Source organism: Salmo salar, chromosome ssa19 (genome assembly GCF_905237065.1).
Source record: "Salmo salar chromosome ssa19, Ssal_v3.1, whole genome shotgun sequence".
Taxonomy (NCBI): Eukaryota; Metazoa; Chordata; class Actinopteri; order Salmoniformes; family Salmonidae; genus Salmo; species Salmo salar.
Window position 1 is genome coordinate 47,171,963 of NC_059460.1, and position 13,748 is coordinate 47,185,710.

Consider the following 13,748-nt stretch of genomic DNA (forward strand, 5'->3'; position numbering starts at 1 on the left):
TTGGGCCGGTGGCTGATAGGTCGCTGGTTCGGATCCCCGTTTTCGACCTTGTGGGAGATCTGTCAAAGTTAATTCAACTAATGCAAGAGCACCAGCCTCTGCCATATGGACACATTGATACACTGTGATCCAGCCTCTGCCATATAGACACATTGATACACCGTGATCCAGGCTCTGCCATATAGACACATTGATACACCGTCATCCAGCCTCTGCCATATAGACACATTGATACACCGTCATCCAGCCTCTGCCACATGGACACATTGATACACCGTGATCTATTGGCGGCTAAAGAAATAAGCGCATGGTACTCATAGCCTATAGGCCAATGCAGCAGTAAGACTATAACTTCCATTGCTCTTTCACAGCGAGGATTGGTGATTATCGAGGGGGAGATTGTTAGAAGGATTTTTCAAATCGCTTACTTTGAGGAACTGTCGTCTTAATATATTATCATTTGCAATTTGTGTAGAAAAAACAACACTTTCCTACATTTCCGCACATCAGGCCAGGTACTTCTATGCGTGCTCAGGCGCTCTCTCTCTCTCTCTCAACATTATCAGGACAGAGAAACCAGACACATGCTCATTGCTCACAAGAAGCACTCCAAACAAAAGATAATGAAAAAATGTACAGATCTCGTAAATGATGGTTATGAAATAAACCACAACTTGTTTCACACAAGTGTAGCAGGTTGTGAACTCTGCAAACAACGTATTACATTAATTTACCGTTAAGAGAAATGAATGTAGCTAAAGGACTGGGATAAGCGGTACATTTACTACTGGTGACCTATATGCAGGGTTCGCACAAGGTGCTTGGGGTGTTTAAAGTAATAGAATTTTGCACTCTGAAATTCAAGTACTGGAATGCCTTAAATCAGACATTTTCTCAAGTTGGTAACTTAAAAGTACTTGAATTGAAATGAGGAGAACAGAAAATGATCTTATATATCTTATATTTCCAGGCAGACTACAGAGTTTTATTTTCTCAAGTGTTTTGCGCTCTGGTTGCCAGGCGAGCTCGCTCATTCCCCCCACACTTCCACTCAGCCAGGCAGGTACAGAACTGACTGATTAGGCACCTCCAAACATCACATTGATAGCTAAAATGCCAGGCAAATGTAGACTCAATCCTGGCTGGCAGGATATTGATGTTTATAAATGGGTTTTGCCAGACCCAACCAGGAATGTAGTGTCATTCTGAGCACCGTGGCCCTAATGGGTTATGCACCCAATGGCTGGTAAATTAAAATCTTCAGATCACGTTGTCCGGATCAACATTTTCCTAACGGAAACCCTAACGAACGCACGCGCGCACACAGATTCAGACTCCGCAGACTGGCAGAGCTGATCTGAAGTAAAAGTGAAACTGAGTCAAGACCAGACTTCCTACTGCTTCCTCCCTTGTCTCTCAATCTCTCTCTCTTTGCGTGTGTGTGTGTCGCATGCTAAAGAACGTGCATCAGTCCATTTCCTGTACAGACCCCAGCTCTCTTGTCTTGACGTCTGGGCTTTCCATATACACTAGGGCTGGGAATTGCCAGGGACCTCAATACAATATTATCACAATACTTGGGCGCTGATTAAATTATTCTGTGCCCAATAGAAATTAATAGTAAGTAATGTATTGTCATTTTGGAATCACTTTTATTCTAAATATCAATAGAATATGATTCTGAACACTTGTACATTGTTGATGCTACCATCATTGTGCATAATCCTGAATGAATCGTGAGTAATGAGTGATATCGTACCCCCAAGACATGCTAACTTTTCACCATAACAATAACAAGGGAAGTTAGAATTTTTTGGGGAGGTATGATATTTATGTCTTAACTTTCTCACTCATCATTATTCACAATTAATTCAGCATTAGGCTATCTATAATCATGGTAGCATCCACGTTAATGTAGAAGTATTTAGAAACATTCTATTGTTAGTTACAATAAAAGTGATACAATACATTATTTACCATTTCTATTGGGCACAACATAATCAGAAACGCAACAAATGCGTCCAACAAGTTTGTTGTAATCATTGCATGCTATGAACTTGAGACCAAATACTTAACCTTTGACCACTTTAATACACATTGAATTTGTCCCAATACTTTTGGTCCTCTAAAATGTACAAAAAGTGCTGTAATTTCTAAACACTTCACTGATTTTATGGATGAAAAATACCCGCAAATGAAAGCTGACAGTCTGCACTTTAACCTCATAGTCATTGTATCAATTCAAATCTAAAGTGCTGGAGTACAGAGCCAAAACGATAACACATTTCTTCCTGTCACAATACTTTTGGAGCTCACAGTATTTTCCTGATTCTTGACCACTTTTTTTTCTCTGGCCTCCATTGATTTAGTCACCCTAATCTTGGTCATCCTACAAGGGTAAAAACTCCAATAAGTTTCTAAAGGATTATGATATAAACATGAGGTTTAGACCATTTGGTGATGTTAGAGGAGTATCTGCACAATTAACACACCATTTTTTGATTGGACACCCTAATAATAGTTCTAATTAATATCGCAATGCTCAGTCTACTGTATTGCTTTTTACCCTCATCACTAACTGTTTGTTGGTGAGATTGAGTGTGATCTGGGCTGGAATGTTGATCTGCTTATAGACAGAACACACACTCAGTCCACCCAGCATCTGCTGCCCCGCCTGCATTCAACACTAAATACTGGCACAGAAGTTTGGAAGATGGCGCCGGAGGGTAGGGCTGCCGTCTTATCGGCTCTTAACCAACCATGCAATATTTATTTTAATTTTTTATATATATAAACTTGCTTTGTACATAATGTTGCTGCTACCGTCTCTTATGGCCAAAAAGAGCTTCTGGACATCAGAACTGGGATTACTCACTTCAAATTGGATGAGGAGTTCTTCAATGAGTCGGAAGCAAGGGATATACTGAGGACACCCAGGCTCAGATCCCCGCGATTCGCTGGAAAAGGAAACGTATGTTTCGCGGAAAGTTATCAGGATGCCTTGTGAGGATCAAAACGTGAAAGCATGTATATCCTACGAACAGGACATTAAAAACTGTAATATCTTATGTTTCACTGAGTCGTGGCTGAACGACAACATTAAGAGCATACAGCTGGCGGGTTATACGCTCTATCGGCAGGACAGAACAGCAGCCTCTGGTAAGAAATGGGGTGGGGGTCTATGCATATTTGTAAACAATAGCTGGTGCATGATATCTAAGGAAGTCTCAGGGTTTTGCTGCCTGAGGTAGAGTATCTCAAGATAAGCTGTAGACCACACTATCTACCTAGAGAGTTTATCTGTATTTTTTTGTAGCTGTATACATACACCACAGACCGAGGCTGGCACTAAAACCTCACTCAATGAGCTGTATTCTGCCATAAACAAACAGGAAAACGTTCATCGAGAGGTGGCGCACGTAGTGGCCGGGGACTTTAATTTTAGGGAAACTTAAATCAGGTGTACCTAATTTCTATAAGCATGTTAAATGTGCAACCAGAGGGAGAAAAAAATGATACACCACCTTTACTACACACAGAGAGAGACATGTACAAAGCTCTCCCTTGCCCTCCATTTGGAAAATCTGACCATAACTCTATCCTCCTGATTCCTGCTTACAAGCAAAAATTAAAGCAGGAAACAACAGGGAATCAGTCTATAAAAAAGTGGTCAGATGAAGCAGGTGCAAAACTACAGGACTGTTTGCTAGCACAGACTGGAACATGATCCGGGATTCTTCCGATGGCATTGAGGAGTACACCACGTCAGTCACTGTCTTTATCAATAAGTGCATCGAGGACGTCGTCCCCACAGTGACTGTACGTACATACCCCAACCAGAAGCCATGGATTACAGGCAACTTCGCACTGAGCTAAAGGGTAGAGCTGCTGCTTTCAAGGAGCGGGACACTAACCGGGAAGCTTATAAGAAATCTCACTATGCCCTCCGACGAACCATCAAACAGGCAAAGCGTCAATACAGGACTAAAATTTAATCGTACTACACCGGCTCTGACGCTCGTCAGATGTGGCATGGCTTGCAAACTATTACAGACTACAAAGGGAAGCACAGCCGAGAGCTGCCCAGTGACACGAGCCTACCAGACAAGCTAAATAACTTATATGCTCGCTTCGAGGCAAGTAACACTGAAACGTGCATGAGAGCATCATCTGTTCCCGGACCACTGTGATCACGCTCTCAGTAGCCGATGTGAGGAAGACCTTTAAACAGGTCAACATTCACAAGGCCACTGGGCCAGACGGATTACCAGGATGTGTACTCCGAGCATGCGCTGACCAACTCGCAAGTGTCTTCACTGACATTTTCAACCTCTCCCTGTCTGAGTATGTAATACCAACATGTTTCAAGCAGACCACTGTAGTCCCTGTGCCCAAGAACACTAAGGTAACCTTCCTAAATGACTACCGAGTCGTAGCACTCACATCTGTAGCCATGAAATGCTTTGAAATGCTGGTCATGGTTCACATCAACACCATTATCCCAGAAACCCTAGACCCACTCCAATTTGCATACCGCACCAACAGATCCACAGATGATGCAACTTCTATTGCACTCCACACTGCCCTTTCACACCTGGACAAAAAGGAACACCTACAGTTGGAAGTTTACATACACCTTAGCCAAATACATTTAAACTCAGTTTTTTCAATTCCTGACATTTAATCCTAGTAAAAATGATCTGTCTTAGGTCAGTTAGGATCACCACTTTATTTTAAGAATGTGACATTTCAGAATAATAGTAGCGAGAATGATTTATTTCAACTTTCATCACATTCCCAGTTGGTCAGAAGTTTACATTACACTGAATTAGTATTTGGTAGCATTGCCTTTAAATTGTTTAACTTGGGTCAAATGTTTCAGGTAGCCTTCTACAAGCTTCCCACAATAAGTTGGATGAATTTTGGCCCATTCCTCCTGACAGAGCTGGTGTAACTGAGTCAGGTTTGTAGGCCTCCTTGCTCGCACACGCTTTTTCAGTTCTGCCCATACATTTTCTATAGGATTGAGGTCAGGGCTTTGAGATGGCCACTCCAAAACCTTGACTTTGCTGTCCTTAAGCCATTTTGCCACAACTTTGAAAGTATGATTGGGGTCATTGTCCATTTGGAAGACCCATTTGCGACCAAGCTTTAACTTCCTGACTGATGTCTTGATGTTGTTTCAATATATCCACATCATTTTCCCTCATCATGATGCCATCTATTTTGTGAAGTGCAACCTCCTGCAGCAAAGCACCCCCAGAACATGATGCTGCCACCCCCATGCTTCAGGGTTGGGATGGTGTTCTTCGGCTTGCAAGTCTTCCCCTTGTTCCTCCAAACATAAATGGTCATTATGGGCAAACGGTTCTATTTTTGTTTCATCAGACCAGAGGACATTTCTCCAAAAAGTACGGTCTTTGTCCCCATGTGCAGTTGCAAACCGTAGTCTGGCTTTTTTTATGGTGGTTTTGGAGCAGTGGCTTCTTCCTTGCTGAGCGGCCTTTCAGGTTATGTCGATATAGGACTCGTTTTACTGTGGATATAGATACTTTTGTACCTGTTTCCTCCAGCATCTTCACAAGGTCCTTTGCTGTTGTTCTGTGATTGATTTGCACTTTTCACACCAATGTACATTCATCTCTAGGAGACAGAACGCGTGTCCTTCCTGAGCGGTATGACGGCTGCGTGGTCCCATGGTGTTTATACTTGCGTACTATTGTTTGTACAGATGAACGTAGTACCTTCAGGCGTTTGGAAATTGCTCCCAAGGATGAACCAGACTTGTGGAGGTCTACTTTTTTTTTTCTGAGGTCTTGGCTGATTTCTTTTGATTTTCCCATGATGTCAAGTAAAGATGCACTGAGTTTGAAGGTAGGCCTTGAAATACATCCACAGGTACACCTCCAATTGACTCAAATTATGTCAATTAGCCTATCAGAAGCTTCTAAAGCCATGACATCATTTTCTGGAATTTTCCAAGCTGTTTAAAGGTTGTCAACTTAGGTTATGTAAACTTCTGACCCACTGGAATTGTGATACAGTGAAATAATCTGTCTGTAAACAATTGTTGGAAAAATGACTTGTGTCATGCACAAAGTAGATGTCCTAACCGACTTGCCAAAACTATAGTTTGTTAACAAGACATTTGTGGAGTGGTTGAAAAACGAGTTTTAATGACTCCAAACTAAGTGTATGTAAACTTCCGACTTCAATTGTATATAGAGTGGGAAGAAAAAGTATGTGAACCCTTTAGAATTACCTGGATTTCTGCATAAATTGGTCATACAATTTGTTCTGATCTTCATCTAAGTCACAACAATAGACAGTCTGCTTAAACTAATAACACACAAACAATTATAATGTTTCATGTCTCCATTGAACACACTGTGTAAACATTCACAGTGCAGGTTGGAAAAAGTATGTGAACCCTTGTATTTAATAACTGGTTGACCCTCCTTTTGGCAGCAATAACCTCAATGTTTTCTGTAGTTGTGGATCAGACCTGCACAATGGTCAGGAGGAATTTTGGACCTTTCCCTCTTTACAAAACTGTTTCAGTTCCACAATATTCGTGGGATGTCTTGTGTGAACCGCTTTCTTGAGGTCATGCCACAGCATCTGAATTGGGTTGAGGTCAGGACTGACTGGGCCACACCAGAAGGCATATTTTCTTCTGTTCAAGCCATTCTGTTGTTGATTTACTTGTGTTTTGGGTCGTTGTCCTGTTTCATTACCTAACCTCTGTTGAGCTTCAGTTGGCGGACAGATAGCCTTACATTCTCCTGCAAAATGTCTTGATAAACTTGGGATTTCATTTTTCCCTCAATGATAGCAAGCTGTTTAGGCCCTGAGGCAGCAAAGCAGCCCCAAACCATGATGCTCCCGCCACCATAGTTTACAGTTGGGATGAGGTTTTGATGTTGGTGTGCTGTGCCTTTTTTCTCCACACATAGTGTTGTGTGTTCCTTCCAAACAACTCAACTGTAGTTTCATCTGTCCACAGAATATTTTGCCAGTAGCGCTGTGGAACATCCAGCTGCACTTTTTTTTTTTTTTTTAACATTAGACGTGCAGCAATGTTTTTGAGGGGGGACAGCTGTGGTTTCTTCCCATGAACACCATTCTTGTTTAGTGTTTTACGTATTGTAGACTCGTCAACAGAGATGTTAGCATCTTCCAGGGAATTCTGTAAGTCTTTAGCTGACACGCTAGGATTTTCTTAACCTCATTGAGCACTGTGCTCTTGCAGTCATCTTTGCAGGACGGCCACTCCTAGGGAGAGTAGCAACAGTGCTGAATTTTCTCCATTTATAGACTATTTGTATTACCGTGGACTGAGGAACATCAAGGCTTTTAGAGATACTTTTGAAACCCTTTCCAGCTTTATGCTAGTCAACAATTCTTAATCTTCTGAGATCTCTTTTTGTTCGAGGCATGGTTCACATCAGGCAATGCTTCTTGTGAATAGCAAACTCAAATTTTGTTGGTTAGAGCTGCCTTGCCCCACATCTATCATGTCTCATTGATTGGACTCCAGGTTAGCTGACTCCAATTAGCTTTTGGAGAAGTCATTAGCCAAGGGGTTCACATATTTTTTCCAACCTAAATTATGTATTCAATATAGACAAGAAAAATACAATTTGTGTGTTATTAGTTTAAGCACACTGTGTTTGTCTATTGTTGTGACTTAGATTAAGATCAGATCAAATTTGATGGCCAATTTATGCAGAAATCCAGGTAATTCTAAAGGGTTCACATACTTTTTCTTGCCACTGTGTATGCACGCACGCGAGCACACACATACAGGCACACATGCTCATTTCACACACTCACAGGAAGATCCATAAATGCTCTACCCACACACACACACACACACTCACATGCAGCAGTTTTAGGCTGATAGATTTGTATGATTATCCATGAACCTAAAACAAATTTCTCTTCTCTGTCTCTTAGGGCGAGTCTGTGAAGTATTTCTTGGACAATGTGGAGATGCTGGGGGAGCAGGTGGGTTTCCTCTTTATCCCTCAATCACTCTACCTCTTTTGCTCTACATCCCCCTCCTGTCCTCCACTTATCCTTCTTTCTCTCTCCTCCAGAGCTACATCCCTTCCCAGCAGGACATCCTGCTAGCCCGCAAGCCCACTAAGGGCATCCATGAGTACGACTTTGAGATCAAGAGCGTTCCCTTCAAGATGGTGGACGTGGGAGGACAGCGCTCAGAGAGACGACGATGGTTTGAGTGTTTTGACTCTGTCACCTCCATACTGTTCCTAGTGTCTTCTTCAGAGTATGACCAGGTACACACACAGTGGACACACACTCAACACTAGGGCTGGGCGATAAATCAATATCGGTAATTACGTCCCTTAATAACGATATAAAAACGTTTAGGTTCATTTTTGATAATGTCGATATAGAATAATTAGGTACAGCCGTCCATTCCACCTCTGTGACGCAGCAGGAACGTGCGGAGAAGTGACAATATGCACGTGGAGAGGTGCTAAAAACCACTTAGCACCTCGAGTGATGGAGTAGCCACTATTAACCACGAAAAATTAGTGATGTAGGGGCAAACAGTGGCAGTGATAGCCATGGAGAAGGACTAGCTTCCAACAAAGAAATTATTGTAAAAAGGGTTAATCTGTTTCAGTAATTTGGAAGTGGTTTGGCTTTTTGAAGTCCGACAAGAGCAGAGCAATGTTCGGTGCAAATTGTGCCGTAGACAGGTGGCTACGAAGTCTGGTAATACGACAAACCTTTTTCAACATCTGAAGCAAAATCACTCTGGAACATGCAGGAAGTTTTAGTTTGCGCCACGGTATTGATAAACGCCCCTCAAGAACCAGCCAATCTAGGGATGTTTGCCCAACGCAGTCAACACTGACGGCGTTTATGCCCTACAAGCAAACATCGAAAAGACAAAGACATCATAAATGCTATTATGCATTTCATTGCTAAGGACATTAGCACAGTCGAAAAGGAAGGTTTCAAGAGGCTTATCAATTTAATTGACCCCAGGTTCGTGCTCCCTGGCCGCAAACATGGAACAATTTTCCTTCAAGTCTAATTTTACGTGTAGCTCGCATAAAAAATAAATAAAAATGTTACCTTTATTTAACTAGGCAAGTCAGTTAAGAACAAATTCTTATTTACAATGACGGGCTATCGAGGAACAGTGGGTTAACTGCCTTGTTCAGGGGTAGAACGACAGATTTTTACCTTGTCAGCTCGGGGATTCGATGTAGCAACCTTTCGGTTACTGGCCCAACACTCTAACCACGATTTGTTAAGGCATTCTTGAGTTTGAAGCAGATATGCACCTTTTAAACGTGATTAATATCCTGATAATTATCGTTATCGAATGAAAAAATATATAGATCTCGTGATAATCTATTTGCCATATCGCCCAGCCCTACTCACCACACATTCTCTTTGTTTCTCTCACCCACACACACTTCCTAATGTATTTATTTTTTCAAGGTCTTGATGGAGGACCGACAGACCAACCGTCTGAGAGAGTCATTGAACATCTTTGAGACGATAGTCAACAACCGAGTCTTCCTCGCCGTCTCCATCATCCTCTTCCTCAACAAGACTGACCTCCTGGAGGAGAAGGTCAGTAACATCACAATCACACCAAACACTCTAGGAAGCAGGGTTCACACTCAAGAAAGTAGGCTCTATTCGCTTTTCAGAGATAAATGTATTGTAATTGAGGCCACACCAACCTTCAGATTCTACTAGGGCTGACCCCAATTAGTCAACTGGTCAATTGTTTGGTCGATAGGCTGTTGGTTGACTAAGATTTTCACTTATTCACTCTTGGCATTCTCTCAACCAGCTTCATGAGGTAGTCACCTGGAATGCATTTCAATTAACAGGTGTGCCTTGTTAATTTCTGGAATTTCTTTCCTCGATGCGTTTGAGCCAATCAGTTGATATTTATTAAAGTGTACGTACAAATGGCTTATAGACCAGGTTGTTCGCAAATTATATTATACAAATGTTATATTTTGCTTTTCAATAAAACCTGACATGTTGGTATAAGAACATCGTTCTACTTTATTTTTGAACTTTCCCGGCTAATTTCTATTCTGTTAAAATGAATTACAATCTAAATGTGATTTTGAGCACCATGGGTGGACGCCGATCTGGATGCAGATCAATGTCCGGTAAATTTCTCAAATGTCCAGTAAATGTAAATATTGCCGGTGATGTTGTCCTGTGCCACATTTACCTAACGGAAACCACCTTACACATTGAATAAGGGACTGGCACTGACCTGTATATACTTGCATTCCCATGTTTCTTCAACTTATATCGTACTTCTTGTATGTTTTTATTCTATCTATTTACATGATTATCAACCCTGCATTGTGGGAAAGAGCTCTCAGTAAAGAATTTCACTGTAATGTTCTACACCTGATGTATCCTGTGCACGTGGCGAATAAACTTTGTGTTGATCTGTTCCCGGCAGGTCACGAACATTTCGCTGAAGAAATACTTTCCAGAGTACACGGGGCCGGACCACAGCCTGCCGGACGTCCAGAAGTTCCTAGTGGACTGTTTCCGGGGGAAGAGAAGAGATGCGACACAGAAGCCCCTGTACCACCACTTCACCACGGCCATCAACACGGAGAACATCCGCCTGGTGTTCCGAGATGTCAAGGATACCATCCTCCATGAAAACCTCAAACAGCTTATGCTCCAGTGACCTATGACCTCTAGAGAGGACCTGAGAGGAACCAGCCTCAGAGAGAACCTCAGAGAGGACCTCTTCTCCCGCCTAAAAGAAGACCTGATTGAGGACTGCTCTCACCTTCAAAAGAGGACCGGATTGAGGACACCAGTGCCTTGGGGAGGACCTTGATGTTCCACTTTTGTTGTTTCAATGGTTTTATTTGGTTTTTACTGCACTGTGTTGAGTGGATGGTCTATAGACTGCTCTGAGGTGAGTTTGACCTTCTAGGAGCCAGGGACATGATTGAACGCTGGATAATAAGCACTGTCCTTGGATCAGTTTTGAAGCCTGCCATGCTGTCATAGCCCCGCTCCTGTCCACTGATCTGAGACCTGTGTGACTGACAGAAACCACAACGCGTTCATACAACGTCTTAATAACCCTTAATCACTGTGTGTGTGTGTGTGTGTGTGTGTGTGCCCCCTGTGCTATCTGTGTATACCGGTCTTGGCATTAGCTATCATGTCCTTTTATAGTCAATACATTTTAATGTGTGTATACAGTTTACAAATTTCTACCTTTCTATTCCCAGGTAGTTCTCATGTAATTCTGCTGTAAGGACACAACACACACACTTGGCCGGTTATCTAGTATTGTTATCTCAGGGTTGGATGGAGGTACCTCTACAAAGGATGTCATTACTGTGTTATTATTGTAATAAACAGTCTGTCCATAGGGCTGTAGTCTGTCTATACCCTCAAATTCAAATCTGGACCTCCACTGCTTTTAGATTTGTATTCTTCCCCCTCTATTCAGGGATTGATTTTAGACCTACGACACCACGTGGGTGCAATTAATTATCAGGTAGAACAGAAAACCAGCAGCACTCCGTACCTCGTAGGGTCAGAGTTGAAAACTCCCGGTCTATAGTGTATATCCCAGGTTGAAGCTTTCGATTTTTTGTTAAATGTCTTCCTGTGAGAACCTGTTTTGGGACGTATTCACTAAGCATGAAGCGGAAGCAAACGGGCTGAAACAGGGATGTACTATCTGAACTTGTCCAATAAGAAACGCTTGTTTTTCTTTTTCCATTGCACAATGTTTTGAAACATTTTTCTACAGTGTGCCCTAACGGGACAGAAAAGCAGAGGGGGCATGTCTCAGACCCTGGGCTACAGTACTTTAATTTTACAGAACTTTCAGGCAGATTCGTATGCGTGTTAATTTCTGTCTGAACTTTCTATAATGTTTTGCCCCCACGGAACGTGGCCCAGGTTACCACGACAAGTTAAAGGTACCGCCTCCTCCTTCCCTTCCCATTGGTGGCCTTGTAAAGGGACTTACGTTGTGTTGGTCTGTCTAATGGATGTGATCATGTTTATAGTTGTACAGACTGACTCAAATGTTTCTTTTAGTTTAAAATCATGACAGATTAGTTTGTTTCCGGTCCATACTGTAACCTGTTGTTGATGACCATAGTGTGTGTATAGGTATGCCAACACTGTAAGATACGCCACCTCATAGTGCTGAAAGACAGCTAGAGACTGACTCCAGATTAGCGTTTGAACGTTTCTCTCCTGCCAAGTCACACTGTGCCTTTTCTATGACTGTATAAAGATCGACTGTCCTAGTTTCTCTAGCTACGGAGATTACGTGTCCGTCTTTCCACTGTGCCTCACTCTGGCCTTGTACAGACTGACACCTGGGCCCAGATTCACAAAACCTTTTAAGACATTTCTTAAGTGCCATTTTTTTCCCTTAACTTTATATGTATTAAAATTTGCTATTCCTCAATAAGGTTATTGCAAATGTTCTTAAGTTTCTTCCTAAGAAAATAGTTAAAAATAAATTAGAGTCTTGAAAATAAAGTTATTGGATTTCTTCTTGTAATTCCAAGATGGCTATAGTCAACCCTTGTCTTAAACTCATGGAAGTGAGAAAATAAGCTAATGAAAGCAATTGAACATGTTTATTGACTTTACTGAAACTTTCAGTTGTAGTTATTGTTTTATATCCAATAAAACATTTTAGACCAGTAATCTTGGTAAGAAAAATGCTAACATGATTGCCCTTGCTAGCTAGCTCGGTTGGCTAGCGACAATCATCTTAGGAAGATAGTTAAGAAGTCTGTAAGAAAATCGTGAATTATGAAACCTTTGAGGAATTGCATTTGAGTTCTTATGAACTTACTTATTTTTAAGAAGCTTAAGTTTTTTTGCATAACTTTTGTAAAACTGTTCCCTGATGCCTTAGTTGTAATATAAAACTGTTTACTTCCATGTGTAAATGGTTCAACAACAACAAAAAAATCACTGTTTCACGGTTGGCCTTGTCAATGAACATATGTTTCTTTCTCTAACAATCTGCATTCTTTTTTTTATGCCACTAATTTTTACAATAAACACTTCTAATAAAGTGGGAATTGTCATTCATTCAGCCCATGGACTATAAAGCAGCAGTTTGAGTCTGGACCAGAGGCCACCCCAGTGTGCACATTTTTTTTCTCCCGCTCAACACTAGCACACATGATTCAACTACACAAGGGCCTGACAATTACAGATAGTTGACAATAATTTGAGAAACCCTGGTATAAAATGTTACATCAGAGAGTAAGAGGCAAAGCGACCGGAGTAAATGTTTGGACCATAGCCTAAGGCTGGATTCAAAACACTTAAGACACACACTATCCCCTCAACCCTCAAATTAAGTGGACACTTCTGATGACGTCTGACGAGTATACACTTGCAGGGCGAGGGAGGAAGGAATGATTTTTAAATGGCCCACCCTGGCTGGAAATTCGTCACTCATTCATCCCGCGATGATTGTGTTTTCAGCCACCGGTAGCTTGTGGGTGCTTTTATATGATTGCATATCTACTTATTAACTATTTAACTATTAATATACGCATACTGTATGATAGCTAGAAAATTAATTAGCTAACTAACGTTAGCCTGCCTAGCTACTTCTAAAGAAGGAAAATGTTTTATTTCTACAATTTCCAAAAGCTAGCCAAACAAAAACATCATTACTTTTATGAGATGTTTGTGCATTAGGAGCACAA